The sequence below is a fragment of the Anas platyrhynchos genome, chromosome 4, assembly GCF_047663525.1.
Source record: "Anas platyrhynchos isolate ZD024472 breed Pekin duck chromosome 4, IASCAAS_PekinDuck_T2T, whole genome shotgun sequence".
In the NCBI taxonomy this organism is placed as follows: Eukaryota; Metazoa; Chordata; class Aves; order Anseriformes; family Anatidae; genus Anas; species Anas platyrhynchos.
Window position 1 is genome coordinate 35,650,213 of NC_092590.1, and position 23,127 is coordinate 35,673,339.

General features: G+C 41.9%; 1 long non-coding RNA gene across 9 annotated transcripts in view; it reads right to left on the reverse strand.

Annotated features, from left to right (window-relative positions):
• Positions 1-23,127, reverse strand: part of LOC106015446 (uncharacterized) — a 225,780-nt gene that overhangs the window by 110,792 nt on the left and 91,861 nt on the right. Inside the window, exon 1 of one of the 9 annotated variants that reach the window (XR_011809066.1) lies at positions 3,077-3,227. The exons of the other annotated variants lie outside the window; for them this stretch is intronic. This is a non-coding gene — a long non-coding RNA (uncharacterized lncRNA). Of the gene's footprint in view, positions 1-3,076; positions 3,228-23,127 lie in introns of those variants that run through there. 9 annotated transcript variants of the gene reach the window in all.

Sequence of the window (23,127 nt, forward strand, 5' to 3'; positions counted from 1 at the left end):
TTAGAGAATCACAGAATGGTTGAGGTTGGAAGGGACCTCCAGAGATCATCTAATCCAATCCCCCAGCTCAAGCAGGGTCACCCAGAGCATGTCACACAGGATGGCATCCAGGCAGGTTTTGAGACTCCAAAAGGAGACTCCCCAGCCTCTCTGGGCAGCCGGTTCCAGTGCTCCGTCTGTCCCATTGCCCCATCTACCTCTTCTTTTAAGTGTGTAAAGACTGGAAAATTTATGAAAACAACTATTTATGGAGCTATTTGTGGGCTCGTTTTGCTTCTGTCCTGCTCTGTTTGTTTGTTTTTTTTTTTTTTAAAGGAAGCAAAATATGCCTACATTAACTTCTGTTGCAATTCCGGATGAGTCAGTGAAATTACACCTGGGATTAATTTGCCTAAGTGTGTCTGACCATGTTCTGAACAGAGCTCTCTGGTCTGCTCTGATAAACCTTCACAGTTTTTTAGGTAAACAAACATGTACTTTTAGGTGTCGTGACCCACAGGTTGCTGGAACAGGCTAAATTTGAGGTAGAGCTAATTGGGTTGGGGATAGGCCATTAAATTTAGTCTTCAACTGCAGAACGCTCTTGGCTACAGAATCAGAGCTCATTCACCAAGGAAAACACGAGGCCTCTCCTTTGCAAAAGCTTTTCTGCAGTGATACTAGATAATGGGTTGGCATCAATTCCCCTAAGACAAACAATTAGAAATATTTCAGAACTTTAAATAATTAAACAGGCAAGAAGCAAGCAATGACTCAAGCACGCCAACTGTGAAACACAAGGGACGGCTGGAACGCAGAGCTTTTCAGGTGAAGATTTGTCTACAGAAATATTAGAAATACCTGCAATTCATACACATGAAAGCAGAATCAGGAAGGGAAGGGTATGAAAGTAGTAAAGAGTGAATATAATATGTACAAGATTTTTTTTTCCCAGTTTGAAATACAGATTTTAACTTGTAAATTGAATTGACATGCAAGAAACAGCATTCCTATCAAAACCACCCAGGTGGATTATGTTAGTATTTCTAGCATATAGCACAGTGACAAAATGAGCAGTGATTCCCACAAGTGCTGGCACACAGAAGAACGCCTAGCCTTAGGGCTGATGCGCTGAGGCCTTTCAGTGCTAAGTGACAGTAATGTGTAAGAGTCACATACTCATATCCGTTAGGATACAAATACCAGAAATGAATTAACTGATTTGAAAACATTTTTTGGATGATAGGAAATCAGCACAGTTGGATCTTGGAGCTGAAGTCTGAAATTGCACACAGCAAGCTGAATGGCGATGACTAAGCAAGCAAAATGAATTTTAAAAACTTTTTTTTTAAAAAAAAAGAAAGGAAAATCCACTGCCTAGACCTTTAGATAGTGACTTGTATGTCTCACAATGCTTCCCATCGTGCCATGTTAATAAAGTTTATTTTGCATTCTCACAACAGTCTCTTTCATTACACACCCTTTCAAAACTCATTTCTTTAAAAAGACTCATGCATGAACTGTTCTTGTTAAAGCATTTAACACGCCAATTAAAACAGTATGAATAAAAGAACATTTTGTAACTCAAAGTGACTGAAATCCCAAATGACGGTGTGATTTTAAGTTCTGATTCTTTGGTTCTTGCTTTTTTTTTTTTTTTAAAAAAAAAAAAAAAAAAAACAAAAAACAAAAAACATTCTGCCTTCTATTCTGCAATCTTTTCTTGTCCTAATGTTAATTTAAAACCCAGTCTGGCAACCTTCTATATGGTATCAATTGTCAGCAAGGCATTCCTTGCTACAAATTGGTGTGTCAGATGAAACTCTTCAAGAAAAAAATGCCACTTTGTATTGAGCTCTACATACATGTGGCAACGGGATAAGCATGCAGCATTAAAAAAGAGGGACCTAGAACTATTTCGTAGGAGCTTATATAATTATCAGCTTTAAATCAGGAAATACTCCATTTCTAACAATAAGCTATTCAGCACTGTCAGTCCCCTAATTCAGTGGACTGCAGATGAACTTTAATAAAAAGGGTATATAATTCAGTCATGAGATGAATAAGTTAGGACATTGGACATTTCACCGTAGAGTGTGAGTGGAATAAATCCAGCCAGAATGTACTGGGGCCAAAAGTACTCTCTTGTTCTTTGAAAAGAAAGGCATAATAAATGTTTACCTGAAGTAATAAAGATTATCTGCCCAGTCCCTCTATTCCAAAGCATCTCATGATAGAAGACACCTGTAAAGACTGAAGGGCATTTCATCCATAAGCAGTACATTACCACAATTCCCTTCCAAGGATAAGATAAATAAAATAATAAAATAAAACCAGACCCATCTGTGCATCTACTACAATTACAAATATATTTCAATCCTTACTTCGGGAATTAATTCCAACATGTTTTGCCTAATACACTTGTAATAGAAGTCAGATTTTGCACTTAACCTATTTCCAGAGTTCAACATACCATTCTACTTATACCTGATTCTGTCATCTGTCTTCCTCCTCCTGATTGTGCAAACCATTTCTTCTTCCCTTTTCTGCCTAATACTGCCATCCTATGACATCTCCCTTACTTACCCCGTAAGTGCCTCCTTTCATCTGCCTTTAAAACTCTAAGCCTCCAACTCAGCGCAAGGTACTTCTAGCAAGGGCAGAACTCCCAGGCCTCTCTTCAAATCACCAGGTTTACCATGGTCCCCAGCTGCTCTGGTAAAGACCACAGTTCATCTTTGACCTTTGGAGTAGGTGTGGAAGAAGAAACCTTGGCAATTACAGTCCCAATGCTCCATTTGGAAGGCTAATTTAGGAAATGAAATGAAAAAAGGGGGGGGGGGGGGGGAATGCATCTGTTTTGTAAGACACTAGATTAATTTTTACTTTAATACTTTACAAAATGGCCTTCTTGGACTCCAGAGCCTGGCTCTGCACCAAACCATACAATAATGAATACCAGAGCCTTGTGTATAAAAGTAAAACTGAGAAAGGCAAAAGGATTGAAGCACTGTGTAAGAATATTAACAGGACTGGAAGTTAATGTACACAGACACCAAAGAAAACCTACAAACAGAATAAGAAATGATGTGCTAACCTTTACTCCGAGTCTTACTTTTGTTCCTGCCTTTCTGAAAGGTGGGTCCATAGGAGAGCTCCATGATGAGGTCAGTTTGTGTGGGATGGGAGAGCCAGGTTGTCATCAACAAGAAATGCCACCGCGGTGCCAGAACAGGAATAGCCGAGTATTCATCATGTTAACAGACACAGCTCCGTACGCCCAGACAGACCATTACTGAAAGCAATGACTCAGACTTTGAAATGCAAGAAAAAATTTGGAATGCAAGGGCTCAGCACTGGTAAGTTCGACTATCTTTGCTAAGGAAAAGGGTGAGGAACGCAAGCGTGGAGCCTGCCTCAGGATTCTGCTCACCTGGGACTGGGGACTTTGCACATACAACAGAAGCAAGGTGGCTGTGGCACCGTCAACACAGTGTGACTATAAATCTAGTGGGAGCTCCGAGTCCATATAAGCAGCAAGTATCTTAGGGTGAATTATTTAACATTGGAAAGCTGGGTTTTATCATCTCTCTGGTTTCGTTTATTGCTCCTCAGTAAACAGAAGCTGGTTGTCATTTAAGGCTCTTCAAAGGAAGAGGAATAAATGCTGAATGCTACTACCTTCTGCCTGTTGCTAGGATTAACAGCAAAAGGCAGCAGCCATGAACTTCCCAGTAACGCAGGAAGAATTGCTGAGGGGTCAGTAAAGTACTAGGAGCTTCAATCAGAGGCTAAATAAAGTTCTCTCCTATCCCCAAACTCCTCCAAAATGAACCCCACCACTGCACTCCCAAAGTTCCCTCCGGGAAGAAGATCAGAAAGACGCCAAGCCACATGTGTCAGATGTTATGTACATCACTTAGCATACTGTGGAAAGCACTCAGGGATACTACGGTGACGAGGATGGTATAAAAATCTGTGTGATAGATAATTTACAAAATTGCTAGGAACACAGTAGTGGAAACTTGCATGGAGGGGGCTTTCTTGGGGTTTATTTCCAGAAAGTTTTAAAACAGAACAGGAGCAAGAAATGGTAAAACCAAATCAGATTTAAATGAACTAGCTTTTCCCAGTAGGGAGAGCTGCTTTTTCCTGAATCCCCTGGAGTTAGCTAGGTCATGCTTTAGTAAACAGCAGCCTCTGGTAGAAGTGCCTGTATTAACCCCTAAGCCCCTGAAAGAGGTTGATGCACTACTGTCAACGCTTCCCATCTGCACAGAAATAATGAGGCAGTGACTGTTCGGGGGAAATTAATGCCATATACACCAGTAGTGGTGACTGGGTGTGGGTACTGGGCCAGCTTTCCACAGCATAAACATGGGTCTGGGGATGTTTGCTTGGGACAACAAATCGCAAAGTGAAGTGACTTAACACACAAAAAGCCCCATTTGGGGCTGGGTTTCTTTGGTAGCACCATCAGACTTCCCTGGAGAACAGCTCTGCTCACAGGTGATGACCACGTATGATGTACAACTACTTGAATTCATGGCATGTAGTTAAGGACATTCACAGGATATTTATAAATATGTAAATGAGGAAAAAGCACTAGCAGGAACACCACAATGTTAGCAAAGCCACATCGGTGTGAAAGGCTTCCATTCCTGACGACAACATCAAACCTAACAAAAATAAGCAGCTTTACTGGGGAGTCTGAAAAGACTGCAAGTGAAATTGATACTATGGTCTCAAAAGATCTTAAATGATATCTCCCTGAAGTTACAGTAAGATACCTTGTCTCTTCAGATGGCTGTGATGGTAAATTTCATAGAAGACCTGAAGCTAACATTCCGCATCAGAAATAAATCTAGGAGGAACCAGCAGCACACATACATAAATTCAGCGAAGGAAAAAAGATACGACAACAACAGAACAAATCACCCGAACAAAACATCAAGATATTTGATAGAAGTTAGTTTTAAAGCTGTTTTGTAGGGATTCAAAGATAAACTGTAATTAAGAGAGAGTGGGTTTTCTAGAAGATCCTAGTGGATGAGGCTTTGAAAATTTAACCAGGAGGGAATTAACCGATGAAAGAAAATTAAAAGATTATTAGCAAACAAATAATTAGTCATCAAGCTAGATTCTCCCTGCAGATTTTCCTTTTAAAAACAGGTCAAACTATAAACATGCAGAACTCTGCAACAGTTCAAGAGATGAAACATTTTTCCTCAACTGAGAAGCAGACACAAAAAGAAAATTAACTCATCCGCAGGATTGCTCCGTGTGCTCTCACTGGGCAAACATCTTTCAAAGACCATCAAACTGCAGAATGCCAACAGGAGCTCTGGGGGCAGGAGGCCTTCCAGGGTCCATCCAGGGATGGTGAAGGTCCCGCTGGGGGTCCCCAACAGGTTCTCGCAAGATTAACTCTCACTCAGACACCTGCACCAGTTTGTGACTGGATCCGAGGCCAGGAAAATGGGACAGGGCTTTATACCTCATGCTTACCTGAGGGTTTAGACCAGTGGTGGACTATCGATAAACTGACTCTCTTTACCTGAAGACAACTATTAACTGCATCTGGGCAAGGGACATAAATATTTCAAAGACTTAGGAACATAACATAGCAGAAAGGTAAAAAAACATTCCTCTGATAGTGATGAGCCAGTAAATCTAAACAGCTTTGATAAATGGCTCTGTGCTATAAAAGGACAGTGGCATTCAAAACATGAGTCAAACATAGGGACATCTTTCATTGCTTTTCTGCTTAGTCACCTCCCCCAGCTTTACCATTGTGCTCTTCTGAGTTTTCTAAAAAAAAACAAAAACAAACAAACAAAAAACAAACAAACAAAAAAAAAAAACCACACTTTTATTTGCTTTCCTTATGACCATATTTGCAAAAGTGAGTAAAAGGCTGTGATTGATCATAATCCTCTGATGGATGAGGAGATCCCATCATCAGACTTCTGGACTAGGCAGAGTCCTGGCATGGGTCAGCATCCTCCTGACTGGCAATTACAAGCAGCGTGCCATAAAATCCACTTCTTGGGAGGCTTCTGCTGCAATCCCCTGTGCCTGGGTTTGGCCCTGAGCCTTTGTGACATGAATCTTACAGATGCTTATAACACAAGCAAAAAAACTCCCCAGTCACAGTAGATGAAGAAGCTAGTGATAAGGTTGCCAGGGACAAGATCCTAAAGCACTTCATAGCAGATATAAGGCCTCGGGCAGGAGGAAGATAAGGAAACCCTATCACAGTCAGTATTAATCCAGTGGGACCTTCCTCTGCGCCTACAGGCTGAGCACTAGAAACTCCACACTCGAGCAAACTTCCAGAGCAGTGAAGAAGATAAGGGCAATGAATGGGCAGGTCGTTAGTTCTGACTTCCTGATGACAGCCAAAAAAGGATCCAAAAGCCAGTGCTCCTCAAATCCAAGGAATCACAGGAACACATGGAAAGATTACAACATTTACACTGCCAAGGCCAGGGGATGAAACAAGCCGCATCCACTTCAACAGTATAGCGTTTTACAAGGGCAGATGGAGTTTCTCCCTGTACAGCCTCAACTGCCAATGGCTAGCTAGAAAAGTTCCCTGAATCCCTCTAATCCCACTTATCATTCTCATTCCCTTGGGGAAAATCAGCTTGGATACAATTAGGCTGTTCAAGAAGAACTTAGCAGAATATCAGACTCCCCGTACAATAATAAACGGCATCTCTCATTACACCGAGGCCATATCCTTACGTCCCATTAATGCCAAGGTAATAGCTGACAAAAACATTTTTTCCAGTTGGCAACTTCCAAGAAGAAAGGCAGACAAGGAAGGGGGTAGTTCCACAGCAAAACCCACGGACGAGCTTTATCGTTTACTGGGATCAAATTGCTGCGAGCTCCAGTTTACCATTTCAAACACATGAGCTGGGACAACGATTAAACCAGACTCGATAGCAGATGCTGAAGAAACACCTCAGCCATGACACACAGACCCAGAGCGGCAGCTGCTGTCCGCCTTATTTATCTGTGGAGATCGCGACCAATCTCCACATGCTTCTCCCTGGTCACATATTTCTGTAACCACCAAGACAGAGACATCTTAAACCTGATAAAGCCTAACTATAGTGAGCTCACCACCACATTACGTCCTAGATTTAACATAAAAGACAAAAAACACGGTGAGGCTGGCCCAAGGGAGCCTGCTAGGAACCAGCCTGATTAGCAGCAACATTACAACATACCGGCCCAATCAAGGGTTGAAGCGTTGCTGGTGTTTAATTCATCAGAACTGTTTTCAAATAGTCGAATGGCTGAGTTAAGTGCATTGCCAATGCCACGAGCCTGACAAAAGGAACCAGCCGAAGCCTTGAACTGAAGCTCTTTATCATTACAAATGAAAAAAAAATAGACACAATAGGAGACAAACTGGCATAACGACAGAGGCACTAATAAGTTCAGATAGTGAATATCTTTGCAGGTGTCTTCTCTCTATAGTCCAGGAAGATTCACCAAATTCAGCATGGAAACAACTAAATCCATCCATTTACCCAGTAATCTATGCAGCGGGGATGTCAGAAACTAAGAGATCTCACTGGAAAAAGAGGGAGAAGCAATGGTGCTGAGAAGACGTAACTGGAAAACACGAAGGGCTCTCACACTGAACCGGGCAGGCGATGTGCCTCCGTTCATTCGAGGTACGTGTGCACTCAGGCACAGCTCCTGTGCAAAGCTGAGCACACAAGTAACCCACTGACACACTGCCTTCCCCGGGGACTCCAGGAATCAGGCCAGTTTCCCCATTCTCAAGTCCTGTGCAGATTAAAGGGGAAGTTCAACCACCTTCAAAAGGTTTATCACACCCGTCCTCAGATTCCAGATGTTGCTCTATAGTTAAAACAATGTCAAAACTTGCCGTCTAGAAGACTCACACCGAAGAGCTGTCCACCACCCTGCAGTCCCTCACAACCCATGGTAGATCAGCTCAAGACACATAACTTAAATTTTGGTGAAAAGACGAGTGTAACACCAGCCTGATAAAGTGACCTGTTTCTTGTACCCCTTCCCCTACCCAGTAGAGAATTCACAAGTCATTAATATTACAGGTACTTCTGAAAGTAGGGTTTTGAACATATTATTCAAGGAGATTAATCAGGAAATTGATTAATTAGACTCCATTGTACAGTGTACCTAAACATACTAAGAAGCAAACCTGTTTCTTTGCTAAGTCCCCAGAGCCCTGAGCACTGACTGGTAGAACAGACCATGAATCACCGTGTTAATATTTTCAGTAAGGCACTGAGCACAGACCAGCTCCTGCTGACATTATGCTTAAGATATAAAAATCTTTATGGCTTTGCAGAAATGGAGGTGAGCACGCTTAGGCGCGTGTGTCCTGTCAAGGCTCCAGACTCCACAGTGGTGATACCACAGCATCTCAAACCCCACTGTCACAGTGGCTCACGCAGCCTGTGCTCGTTCCCACCTTAAGGTAGAGACAAGAAGGCCAGCAGGAGCACAACAGCAGCCCGCAAACAACAGCTGGGTTCGGAGCTCCAGCGAGGGAAAAGCTGCTCTTCCAAATTTCTCTGGATGCTTGCCACAGTGTTGTCTCAGACTTGGTGCTTGGATATGGAGCAGAACCAACATGTTCTGCAGGGTGTGGGGGAAAGCTTCCAGCTCACCAAGCCTAAAGATGGACCTGGACTCGGTGCAGGTCTCTGCAGCTACTCAGTAGGTGCGTGCTGTCTTTGTTTTCCAGTTCTGTGATATGACTCTAAACACCTTGAACCCTAACAAACCAAACTCTCAAGTACAAATTATTTTCTAACTTGTCGTTAACCTCAGGACTTCTGCTGGAAAACAAAGCCACACCTGAGAACCACAGATCACAGAGCTAATGAAGACACACTACAGTCATTGCAAGCAAAACTGTTTTTGTTAATGGATCATATAATAACTTTATAGAGAGCTACACTGATTTTTGTTTTAATTGTTATAGTGCCTGGAAAGAAAAAAAAAGTGTTTTATTTATTTTTCTTATGGGAAACTGTTTGGTCTTTATTTTAGTTCTATTTCCAATCATCATCACAAAACAGACTGCTATATCTCCGTATGAATCAGCAACGAAGCCAGTCATTGTTGCAAGAAGCTGAAGTCTGAGGAATGGCAAACAGAACGAAGAGAGGCTCCAGCATTCCCAGTGCATGCTGAGAAAATACACAGAAGTTGTCCAGCCATGGTCTTTACAATTCGTGTACATAAAGACAAGACCAAAATTACACAGAGACCCTCCTTAAATTGATCACCTCAGCCTTTGAGAAGTAAATTTGGTAGGAAATGAAAGAAATTACTGCTTACAGGAATAAGTTCTGGTCCCCAGAATTTAGATAAGCAACATGAGGGGCATGCCTACAAAAGGACACAACGTGATTTATATTTTGAAACAAGTCCCTAAGACATATTGAAGATTTTTTTTTTTCCAAAATCCTTTGCAGAAGTCCCTGCCACTAGAATATTCTCACACTGTTGCTGAAACGTGTGAAAACAGAGATTGTTAAAATCACACTGAGCAAGAACATGTAATCAGCACTGAACACTTAACTCGTGGGGTATTTCTCAAGCACACTACAAGCCAGCACTCTCCTTCTGCATGCCACTGCTCCACAAACACTCCTGTTGCTATGAGGATGGGTGACAGAAGACTCCACACTTCTACCAGTCCAAGAGCAGACATTTCTTACATATTGGTAGTCTAAAAAAAATGCCAATTTCCTACATGTTGTTGAATGTCTGAAGCAATTTATCGGCTGTAGATGGAAGCAGTGAACACTCCTCTGAATCACCCAGTGTTTTTCACGACACCGGGAGGAACACCATAAGGTCACCTTCTATTCCCTTCTATTGTCACCATCTAGTGACAATACAGCAGCCTGTGTTTATGTATTAAAATGACCATCTATCTACCTGTTTCCCTGATATAAGTCACAACAGAGGACAGACATGATTTTAGATAGCACACAGAAAGCTGATGAGGCAATTACATCCACTCGTGCAGCTAACAAGCAGGTGCACCAAGTGGGCCCAGAATAGGCAAAACCCACGCGTACCTTGCTGGGTGCAGTACCTGTCACACACAAACCCTTCCCCATCTCATCTTTCCTAACTCGCCTGTCTGTATTTGCGTTACAGGCATGTAAATGACTGACACAGCAAGTGTGTTTGGCATAATTTCCTCTCGGGTTCCTCTGCTCAGCAAGAACTGGGGCTGAGGAGCATGAGCGTAGGAAGGGTTGTTTTCCACAGGTGAAAAGCAAAAACATCATTTGAATCAAACATTTTCCATGCTTATCTACTTAGCGCAGGTATCTACAGGACAGACCAGCCTGCTAAAACAGAGAACACCAAATACCTCCCAATTTAAGCCCATTTCTGAAATTACACCATTCTTTGACAGAACAGCGTGACCCATTATTTTATGAGTTAGCAGACTGACACATCCCACTGTCCCTCAGTCATTAACATCACGCAATTTTTGGTTTCACTGAGCTCACGCCATGCATTTGCTCACCTCAATTTAATGCCCTAAGTAGTGTAGCTCAACTACTCAGCACTGTTTACAAATTGCCAATCTACCTACTTATCAACTACCTGCGTTACGTTTGCCTTGCATCTTTCTGTGCTGAACAACCTGCTAATCCAGTGCTGACTGAGTGCACGCGAAAAAAGACAAAGAAAAAGCCTCAAGTAACATCTATCATCTAGGTATGATTTCTCCCTGCGTAAAGCTAACAGAATCATAAGCTGCTATTGACACTGAGCCAGCTGAAAATGTGAACTGCAGCAAGGGACATAATGCAGATAAATGTCCCTTTTTTGTGCTTTAAAGAGCTCCATAGGTTCTTTCTCCTAAATCCTTCCATTGATTACACTGTCTGGTACAATCCAGCGTTTCTGCAGAGGTTAAATCTTTCTTGTTGCACAGAGAGCTTGCTTTCCCCTTGCCGAGCCCCACCAGCTTCCAGGCAGAGCAGTTATTCCTTTGCAGATCGGGAACCTACCCCCAGACACGTGCTCTGGCCTGCAAACAGAAGGGCTGGGGCTACAACTTGTACCTGCAGTGGCACACGCAGTTTCTCATAACTCAAACGCTCCTTTTTATAGAGCAGTACATTGATCACAGTTACCGGCTCCTTCTAGAGCTAGAGCTGCTGCTATTTTAAGATCTAGTTGTATGATTGCGTCTCCTCACACAGTGAAATCATTTAGTCTTCTTTTAGGCATACACAGCACAGGCTAGTAGAGTGTTTGCTGGGTTTCATTTGTATAAATTGATTGAGGTTTTCTGGCACAGTACTTTAGATACAGTTTCTAAGAGAGCAACAGTAGCAGTGGGAGGATTTACATTTACAGGTGTGTGGAAAAATGTTCCTCCACCCTCGTACTCGTTTTTAAGCGGAGACAAGTGCAACACCATGTACATATGCATGGCCATATGCAGAGCCTTGCTCGGTGCTGCTCTTTGTTGTGGAAAGAAGAGATGACAACTCTGCCAGCAGAGATGGCCAGTCGAGCTCCAGGCTGTGGCCAGTGTAACATGCCCAGTTACAAGCAGGCTTTGCTGAAGCGAACGCCACTATCCCAGGTATTGCTGTGGCACGGGACTGACTTCCATGTCTGCGCCAGAGCAGCAATTCTCCAGTGAAGCGAACGGTGGTTTCTGGGGAATGCGTTTGTTAAATGCTGCTGAAGGAATATGGTCGAGATGTAGGTGTGCAGGGCTCTGTTTTAACAGGCACTTGAAATGAGTATGAAGAGACAGCATTACAAATCAGCTGGCTCTGCCACAGCCGAGGAATTATTCAGTGTGCAGTTTCTGGAAAGCGGCGAGCACTTCAATAGACAGATAACTTCCCCCAAACTAAAGAAGGGCAGCAGAAGTAGCGAGAGGACACAGCACCTATCACCTAGAATCTGTCTTGTCAGTCAAGAAAAAAAAAATATTTTTTTTTTTATTCATTGAAAAGCATTTCAGGCAATTAAATCCTCTTCACTTTGGTGCCAACCAGTGCTTGCTAGTGTCAGCTCTTCTCTACTGCAGACAGCAGTACTCTTTAGCCTGCAACTTTCAAGGTCATGCAGTATTCAACTTACAAATGTACTGGCACAAAGAAGGTAATAGATGTTGTCAACAACAGCAACACATCTACCTGAAATAACTCACCTTTGTATTTATTGTATCATATTCATCAGTTATTTCAAATCCAAATGATTTCTCAATGTGTCATGACACAAAACAGAGCTTACAAGCCTACTCGTTTCTCAGTTAGGGAAAATTATTCTCATCAGTGAGTTGCTTAGAGATCTGGTAACAACTGAAGTCAGTACTGTCATTTGACAGAAAAAGGGATCCAAGACACGCAAATGAAAAAATCTTCTGCCTTGGATAGGGAACACGTGCGTGTACCTTACAGTGCTCTGGGACCTGATCGGCGCACGTACACCTTTGTGTTAGAGGGCCCACCGCACGAAGCTCAGCACGCTGCAGCTGAATACCAGCTGGTTACAGCACAGTGACTTTCCTGATTAGCCACGGTTTTAATGTAAATTTATGTGAATTTTAACATACACGCTTTAATGTACATTCAGTACTTCCTGCTCCTGTACTTTAGGTGCCCGTGGTGCTAGAAGTAAATCTAGCTAAATCGCTAAATCCTTCTTCAGTCTTTTGGTGTTGTGAGGTCAGAGACCACCTGAATTCAGATCAACGATAAGCAATTTCTCCTGAAGTGAAGCAAAACAATTTCAATAATTACAGCTCACAGGAGCTGGTAAATTTGCCCTGTCCCTTTTGAGTGCCCTTGATAAACTTTAACTTCTGTTTTTACTTTAAATGAATTGTTTTGATTACATATATTTGTTTTTTCTCTTTATTAAGTCAAACTGACTACTGAAAAATTAGTGTGTTGATCTAGAAACGGGTGCATCTTGCAACTAGAAAAACACAAGACAGTGCATCCCTACCTTGGTATCCTCATTGCTCTCCAAAATGAAACAACAACAACAAAAAAAATACTTCTGTTTTGACTTTGATGTTCCATAAATTAAATTAGCATTTTTAATTTATGGAACATGCCAATGTTCCATAAATTAAATTAGCACAGGAATAGAGGCCACTACACATTGGGATAATTTTGCATATGTAGCTTATATGGTTCCTGAGGCATTTCAAAAGACTTCCTTGCCCAGGAAGTTTGGGATGAAAACTATTTTGTGTATGAGTATACAAAGATATAATTTAACATTAAAGTATTGTGGGAGCAGAGTGCATGAAAAGTATTTTCCATTTTAAATTAGAAAAGACAGAATCCTACTCAGTCTCCAAGTGAGGTTACCTCTTTCCCCCCTTTTTTTCTTTAAGCTTACATGATGAGTTTTCCTCTAACACTTGTTTTAAAGCACAGAAGCGTCTGTATCCAGAACTCACTACTGGTCCATAGGTTGGGGGAAAGAATTCCTCAGGCAAATCCCAAATGACGGAAGGAAAAATGGCAGCAAAAGAGTGACTACACAGAAAGCACTGCATATTGCAAGAGGCATTGCAAATACATACAATCAGGCTTGTGTTTTAATAAGTTAGAGCTGGCCAGTTGCATGCCTTTATCAGTTCCACTCCCATCCTCTCTCACTGCCATGTGGCTTTGGCTCTTTTCCTACCTGCTCTACAGACTAATCCTAAATGCCACTGATATTTGATGCCTGAATTGCAGTTCCCAAGGGTTGCCTGCATATAAATTCAGATCCAAAATAGCAAAAATCTTGCATGAGTCTCAGAGAAGTAACTCTGGTTATTTCAATCTCTCTCCTTCACACCACTCCTTCTCTCTGACTTGTTAATGTTTGCCACCATTCCACTATTAATACCTTCTTGGGTAGAAGTCCCACACAGTCCAGGTTGCTCACAGAAGAGTGTCAGCCAACATTTTCCATACAACCTTTGGGTCCTAATTGGAATAAACATTGTTTGTGATAACTGGAGACAGGAAGGTCCTGACGGTAAGGACAGTCAGAAACTCCACAGACAGGAGAACACCCCAAGACTGTGCGTGTTGTTATTCACTAAGTCCCCACCTAGGCTTGTATTCTAAAAAACATAGGCATAGTCCTTAAAAAGCTGACTACAAACACCGCCTTCTTCCATGTGCAATGGGCACAAGGTCAGCACAAGAGGCTGAGAAAGGGAAACAGCACCCCTCCTGTTAAGAACGATTTTCCTGTGGTGGCTTAGGGCAATTGTGTTACGCGTACATTTTCTTTGATTCATCTTTTCTAGGTAGATGATGCACTATATAAGCAATGCCAGGGCTTTGCTCGGTCAATGTTGGGTCAAATAAACGTGCCTGTATGCAGCTTTTATTGAAAACATCATGTAATTGAAATGTTTGCATGGCAGCACAAAGACAGACACAAGGCTGCCTATAAAGTCTCAAGGATGCTACCACTGCCTTACTAACCAACCATGACAAGTAGACTGAGGTATGATTGTCATATCAGAACACGGTACTGTCTGATAATAATCTAACTGTCCAAAGCTACACTGGAAAATTATTAGGGAAATAGTTTAGCAAGTGTTATGCTCTTACAGACTCAAAAACATAACTATTTTGCACTGACAGACCAGTTTACTTGCAAAATATCAAACAATTAGAAAAATTAGAACAGAAAACATCAACTGGTTCACATAAATTGAGTATTTAGTAGAGGACTGTAGAATAGTTTTTTTTATTTGTCTTTTTGAGCGTGGGCTGGACAGTTCAACTACTTGGGCTGGTATATTACTTTTCCATCAAATAAATCTTTGAGGATTTTTTGCTGTCATTAAATTTCCAACTCCCATTTCTCAACCTTTTCTTCTCTATCACTGCAATTTCTCATATAAGAAAGCAGCAGCGAGGTCTGTAATAACAGAACAAAGCTTTACAGACTCATTCTTTCTGACTGCATTTTAGGTCATCACTTGAGGACTACTTTCTACAGATAAGGCCTTAAGCCCATACACGTAGCATCTGCCCTGACCCTTAAAATTAGTGAACTTTAAACAAAGAATGTGATTTGGGGAAAAACACAAACAAACAAACAAACACACACACATAACTTCACTTTTCATGCATACACTGCTCCCCTGACCATCAAGAGTCACTTTATTGCTAATATCTACTGCAAACAGAATCCAGTGCAAATGCAGTACGGATGCAGTAAAAGCCAAATGAAATTTCCAAATTGAACTGAGCACTGATTTTTAATTTTTAACAGTAGTGAAAAGATCACCCTTCCACTCTCTGAGATCTGCCTCTGTGCTGTTGTATCACTGACACTCTCCAGAGTGTCAGTGAGAACATGGCTGTGGTATTGAACCAAGCCCGCACTTTTTTCAAAGATATCTCTCAATTTAAGCAGACAGATTAAGAACTTCAGAGAATGGGCATGAAACAGATTACTCTCTGCAAATATTCCCGTAAAAGTTTTGATAGCATGCCAGATATAAATGGACAAAAATCTATTACGCTTTCTATTTGATTCGGGTCATGTTAGGAGGTTAGTAATTTTGTATGGGATTCTTGAATGGCCTCTCCCTCTTCTGTGAACAGAGGGATTACTTCTTTCATGCTGTACATATGGTGCTCTTGAGGAACATTTCATTCACTTGAAAACATAGTTCTGGAAACAATGTCTTATATAGGACTCTGTCCCTTGTCACATTGCTTTAGAAGTAGAGGGAGAGAGCTGAAACAGATAGGTATAGCTTCCTAGTACATTTACTTTTGATTAAAGACAATATTATTCCATTCTATACTGTAGGCAGAAAATTCTGCTTTATTAACAGTCTATGGCACCCTAATGAACTCTGGCAGAACACAGAAGGAAAAGCAGATCCCTACTGAGTTGTCTGGAGGAGCCAGAGGGAACCAAAGAAAAACACAGGCAAGATGTTAACAGGAGAGCTCGGGCAAAAACCTGACTACAAAGAAAAATGAAAAGCTTATACTAAGGGGGAGACGTATTCTATTATTAATAATAATAGGACACTTTTCAGTGTAGGCTTATCAAGCATGCTTTTTCTGCAGTGTTTTGAGTCAGCTACCATTGTCTATTATTATAAACACACTGTCACCAGTTAGTTTTGCCTAAGTAGCCCCCACCGGCTTGTTTAAACTGGAGCATTCCTTTTTAAAGTCTCGTTTCTTTTTTAGTTACTTTGCATGCAGTGCAAAACAGTGCACGCTCTGCTAAAACAGAGCTGCACAGGAGGAGGCCAACTGCATAATAATTCTTGAAGAGACTGACAATAGCTGGAATTAAATTATGCTTTCATTTTTCTTATGTTTTAAACTGATTCGTCTTAATTGCATGTTTGCAACATGTTAATTATCAGGGCTTGACATTGTAGAGTTGGTATTGAGTAGAAGAGTGATTTGGCTATGAAAGTGAAATCTTCTAAATAACTTACATGCACACAAATGTTTGGCAACAAATTAGATTTGCAAATAAGCAAACTTTACTGCCTTACCCACGGACCCAGAATTTCTGAAAATGACCACCACAAACCTCCACGTCTCCAACAACCTTTCCTTTATCTAGCAGGATTAACAAAAACACTAAAAAAACCCTCTGCTACAGAAAAACTAGCCATTACGTCAGACCCCAATGAATGGCTTAACACACAAACTGCACACAAAACCCCGAGCTCAGCGGAGGCGCTCTCCCTGTGCTGTGTTAGTGTCCTGTCGCTGACCTAGAGCGGGGGTGAGACCACACACTGGAAGCAGCAGCGCAATTTCTCCAAAGCCATGGAAGCTGCACCACCTCCAGCAGCTCAAAATTTGGCTCACTAGAACCCAGCATGCACCGAGGAGGTGACAAGAGCAAATCTTAAGTGCTGAAGGTGAGGGACTCTCACATTCCTCAAGTAATTGGAAATTAGACTAAAATGTTATTAAAGAAAAAAAAAAAAAAAAAAAAAAAGTGAGGAAGAACTTGCTGACACCAATTTGTCTTTGAAATACCCTTAGGTGATGTAAAAGGCTTCCCTAGCTACTTCTATAAATTGTCACTCTCACCCAGATCCAGGGAGGTGTTGACTAGCCTGGGCTTCAAACAAACTCCAGGGGAGAAGCTGTGCGCTGCTGCCCTGGATGGGTTCACCGTGGGGTGGGTGCGCTCGCAGCTTGGCAGCAAGTGTTCGCTGTAATTAGGCAAACACTTCGGGAGGAGCAGCTGAAGAGGTTTCCACTGAACTGCTGCACCCAGTTCGGTTTGTGCTTCTGCTAATAACAACCCCCCAGCAGCGCTCAGCCCTGAGTGCGCGATGCAAAAGCCAGCATGAATAATGCAGTGAGCGCCGGGTCCTGAACCCACCTTTCCTTTCAGGAAGGGAGAAGCAATGCACCTCAGGTACAAAGTTTTACTCCAGCAGGGCTTAATCTTCCTTTCCTTTTCAGAGCTTTGTTACTAAGTGCTGTGTAGGTGTGAAAAGCCTTATTACCATGTAATTTTGTTGGGATCAGACTTGCAACTACCTGCTTTGCTTCATATTCATATACACAGAGCGATCAAAATCTGTTTTATTTCCTAACAATGGCCAATTTTGCTATAATTATTTTAAAATAGCAGATTTCAGGAATAGTGCCCCAGTTAATTCACGGGTGGCACCTATCCACACACGACTGAAATACCTTATTATTTATTACCTTTTCCATAATGAACTTCGTGATAAACAACTGGAAAACTAATTTGGTTTTTGACAATGCCGAACCTTTGAATAGAGAAAATCACAGAGTCGAACACAGAGTGCAGTCCTGTGTGGTAAGTGGTCGCCATGGCAACCCATAGATTTTATGCTAAGTCTGGCCTTTAAAAACATTGCACGTTTACCACCGAGAAAAAGATGGCCTTGATTTCAAAATGATACAACAAGGATCTCGAGCGGGCATGCTTCCTCGGCTGTGTTGCAAATAAAATTAGCAGGCGTCCCTTTAACACTAAATCCTCTCAGCGCGGCGTGTCATCGTTGACGTATGTGTGGGCCCGCTTTCGGCGGGGAAGTTTTTTTCCCCCCTTGCGTCTCGTTGCACGACACGGAGCCCTTTCCCCCCCAGTTCTCCCCTCCTTGTTTTTCTCCATCCCGCACGAAAATAGACCGTCGAGCCCTTATCTCAGCCAGTGATCATGGTGACAGAGAAAATATTATTGCGTGCTTATCTAGAGCAGTTTCAATCATACAAGCTTATAATAACTTGCAATAATGGGAGAAGGAGTAACTATAGCTGCAGTGCCTGCTACAGCCTCATTTGCTTTCACTCCACACTCGAGTAACCGGCGCCAATAAAAGGGAACGTATTTTTAATAAATAAAGATCCCAACTTCAGGCTGTCTGCAACTGTTGACAACAACATGCTATAAAGAGTTAAGAACTATGATCGTCATCATTAGTGCTTAACGAGAATTTGGTTTGCGGTATTGGAACCTGAGTAATGGGGCATTAGGGGAGACGGACAGAATTATAACTGAATTAGTCGTTCGATTTTCCATTCCTTATTACCTGACAGTATGGGGCACATGCCTGTAACATTTGATTCAAAGCAGAGTTTGCACGCTCAGGTTATTCCTCTCGGCACGCGTGTGGGATGCCTGCTTTTGGTTGATTAGGAATGCAGCCTTGAGAGCTCTGGATGAGTAGGAGGGGAAGATACAGAGACCATCTGTTGCTATTCCTGTGAAGGTAATTTCAACATGCATTCAGTCATCATTGTGACAGTAATAGCACTTCATACATAGCCTTTCACATCATCAAATGTTTGGTCTTTGTGTTCCGTTCCATCTCAACCACAGTATAAGCATCACTCTCTCACCACGCTGAATGCTTCCCCCACGATCTCCTTTGTCCAAGGTGTACTTTCCTTTCCCCACAACAGACGAGAGGTCCTCTACTCAGCCTCCGTGAACAAGGGGCATAAAACAGTCAAGTTCTGTTTACCATGAAACAAGACAATGTAACCGAATTTATTACCCTTTGTGTTGCTTTTTCTTATCTGCTGTTGGACTTCAATTTCTCCAAGGGTGATCATCAAAGCAGCAACAAAAAAATAGGAGCCCCAACTGTGATGGAAACAGGCAACAAAACACAAGCTAAAAGCTTCTGTATGAAGCACGGTCCCCGTGCATCTCTGGGGAAGACAAAAGTTTGCCCCCCTGTAGGGAAAAAATATGCTAGGAACAAATCTATCCAATACACAGGCAGCACGGCAATAAGAGGGCTGGAGTGGCTCTGGTACACCAGTAAGGCATGGCAGGGTAAACACCGCCCATCATCCGACCGCTGCTTCCCTCTGGATGACCAGCCATGCTGCACCTCCGAGGGTACCAATTTATCCCACCAACAACGTGCTATGGTACATGTATGGCAATTCAGCACCCCAACAACTTGCATGTTGTCAGCACTGTTGTATGTTGTTGCATGTAGTTGCATGTATGTCAACAGCATTTTGCTTATGGTGAATGCCGTAGCAGTAACGTTAGCATCGCCGCTGCCACCACCGCCCCCTCCCATTCTCTTTTCTTCCCCACAGATGGAGGAACGCTGTGCCAGCGTTATGATTAGCATAGTGTTGGAGTTATCAGAAACAACTGAGCAGCTCCTGACAGACTACTTTCCGTTTGCTATCTGATTTATTTATTTATTTCTATTTAGGAGGGAAATCAGACATATACCAGGTGAAAGGAGAAGAGATCCTCCAAGGGAGGGTCCTATCTGTCAAATGTTTCCCTCGGTCCCTGATCTGCAGACGCACCTCCACAGAACTCCTAATAACCATGGTGAGCCCTGAGCCCCCTGCTTCCAGCCCAGGCAGCATCGCTGTTTCTCTGGGAGCTGTGCTGTCTCAGCCTGCCTTCACTCCCTGCTTTGAAGGCAAAGAGCAAGAATCAGCCAGCATTACTACCAAGGGATGCAGCAACATTGCCAACAAGTTAACAGACAAACCTTGTGATACCACTGGAAAATACACCTGCAGACGCAAAACACAAGATAAAGATTATGGCACTGCACAGCACACATCCCCACACAGAACTTCTTGCCTTCATGTACTCCTAGAAACTCTACTGCATCATATTAAAAATAATAATAATAATAAATCTTATTCTACCAGCACTCATAGCAACTCTGTTTGGATTCTACAGGTCTTTTTTTTTCCCCCACATCTCAGAGAGGAAAAGTTTAACATGGCCAATTTTAAAATGGAGGAGAACCACAGTGTTCTTGGGTCCTGAATGAAGTATTTGCTCTTCTTCTGTATTACTTTCAGTGGAAATAAAAAAACAGAGGAAGACTTCAGATTGTCTTTTTCTTTAAAGCAGAGATTTCTAGTACCAACAGATAACTAATCCACTGAATAAATCTGAAGGTATCTGGCTGGTGAAAAAGTGAAGTGGTTGAGACACCAGAGACTTCACAAGGCAGATGACCTTTTTTTTGTTGTTCTTAAATGGAGATGCAATGAGGTCTTTACTCAGGCGTGGCAGCATGCTGATCATATTTGAAAGTGACAAACTTGTCATCTAATACCTGCCAAATATCCCAGCTTCCACAGTTAATTACAATACAATATTCACCGCCTTCAGAGAAAAAAAAAAAATAGTCAACATAAATTTGAATTGGATGGCTGGGGGAGAGAAACAGCACGCATGGTCATTAGCCATCAAAATCTACACACTATGAAGTTCTGCTTGCTGTTGTCCAAAAAAATAATCACACTCAGACCTATTTTTGGTAAGTATGATAAAAACCTATCAATGGAGCCAACTCAGAAGTTCTATTTTTTTATGCTACTGACAGTTCCAAATGAAGAAAATGTGGCTGCTCTGGCAAAAATAGTTGATTGTTTCACATAATGAAATGCTGCTCTTCGCTTCTAGATCCTATTAACTTTTACATATAAACTGTGTTAATGTAGAAGCATCAGGAATCTGTGAAAATAATTTCTCGTGACAGCTCTAGGATTAAGCTCTTTTCAGATAGTTAGACTGGCTAACTTCAATTGTAAATTGCTTTTAAAGAGCAGAGCATATACCGTAACCCCTCCCGTGCCTCCTACAAACCGACATCAACAAGGCATCTGGGACAAGCGTATGCCAGTAATTCATCTTAATTATTTGTCAGCAAAGCTGCCCTAATAGGATCTGTCTTTCATTTTGATTAAAATGACCCTCTGAAATGTGGTCCTCATAGAAAGTTGACAAGCAGAGGTAAAATTTGAACTGTCTGGCACTTCTAATTTTATCTCTGGAAACGAAGAGTGTGCTTCTAAATACTCCTCTCTAACTGCTTCCTCTATTCATCTCTCTGTTTAGCTCCCACACCATGAACAACCTGTTCATACTTCTTTGGTGAAGTATGAACAATGATAAAGTCACCTTTGGTCCCTGTGACTTCTTCCCATTTTTCATTCTATGCCCCATAGCATTATTTCTACCATTACTTGAATGTATCAGGAATTCAATACTGTAGTTAAACAAACTACTACTATGTCGTCTTTTTTTTTTTTTTCTTAATTGCTTAGCTATGGATATGACAAATACTTCTCATGCCATCTGGTATGATTTAATCCTGTGATTTTTTTGAAGGTACAAACTGATAGGGTTCATCATATTGTTCCAGTATTCAGGTATGTGACACTCCCAAATACTACATTTTTGATCATGCTGCCATGACATGGTAATTCTTTAGGAACTTCTTATATATATATATTTATGTATATACTTTAAATATATGTGCTTAGACTTATCATTTGCCAGAATTAATACATAAACAAACCTGGCGTTTACTGTCAGGACGTAAGACCACAGATTTGATTTTGAAGTTATCAAGACAAAGTCTTTTAGAGGTCTTTTAACTGAAGTTTTCTCACTAGAGCATGATGTGTTTCACTTGATGGTACCAGTTACACATGAAATGCAATTTCAGTATTACTATTCCAGATCAAGTCATGTGTACAATTAGAAAGCACAGATAATACCTTTAGAGGCTTGTATGAGGGATCAGATACGCCAAAAAGAGCATCAAGGAAAGAGCCCTGGCTTGGAAGGGCAGCTGGGGAAGGAGCATTGTCAGTAGGCTGTCAGTAGGAAGATGATAACTGAGTAAATAGTAACACGAGCTGGAAAATCTGCAAAAAAACAATTTCTTGCTTTTCAACTACTCTCTTACAAATTGTTACAGAGGAAAAATAGGTTGTAACACTTCAGCTAGCTCAAATGAAAAAAGGAAAAAAATAAACAAATACCAGGGGCGCGGGGTATATAAACTTCTCCCTCCATAGTTTTACAAGGGGTGCTGGGGATACTTTCACTTATAGTCTACTAAAATAAAAATTTAAAAAAAAAAATTAGAGTTTAAAGATGTTCCAAGACAATGTGATACAATGCATAACATATGTTTAGGCTGACCATGTATCCCTGTTTTTTCACCCTTCCAATCCCATATCCTGTCAGCATCAGCCTTAGAAATAAAAGTTATGAGACAAAGCATTATCCCCCAGATTTTAATTTACTGTCTTGGCACATGGAGGCTAACGTTTAGTAAGGTTTTGAATACTAATTCAATACAGAGTGGGGAAGCACAGGAGAGAAAAAGAGGCGAAATAAGAAAGCTCAGGTATCGGCTTTGGTAGGATTTACCTGGATGATGGTGTAAAGTGCACCCACAGTAAATTTCCAGATGACACAAAACTGGGGGCAGTGCCTGACACACCAGAGTGCCATGCTGCCATCCAGAGGGACACTGACAGGCTGGAGAGGTGGGCTGACAAGAATCTCATTAGGTAGTTCAACAAGGAGAAGCGCAAAGTTCTGCACCTGGGGAAAAACAACCCCCATGATGCACATGGTGGGGTCACCCAGCTGGAAAGCAGCTGGGCAGAAAAGGACCTGAGGACTTGCTGGACACCAAGTTGAACATGAGCCAGCAGTGTGCCCTGGCCACTGAGAGGGGTAACTGTGTTCTTGGCTGCATTATGCAAAGGTCAAGAGGTAAACCTTCCCCTCTGCTCAGCATTGGTGAGGCTGGCTCCTTAGTTCTGGGGCCCCCAGTACTTGGAC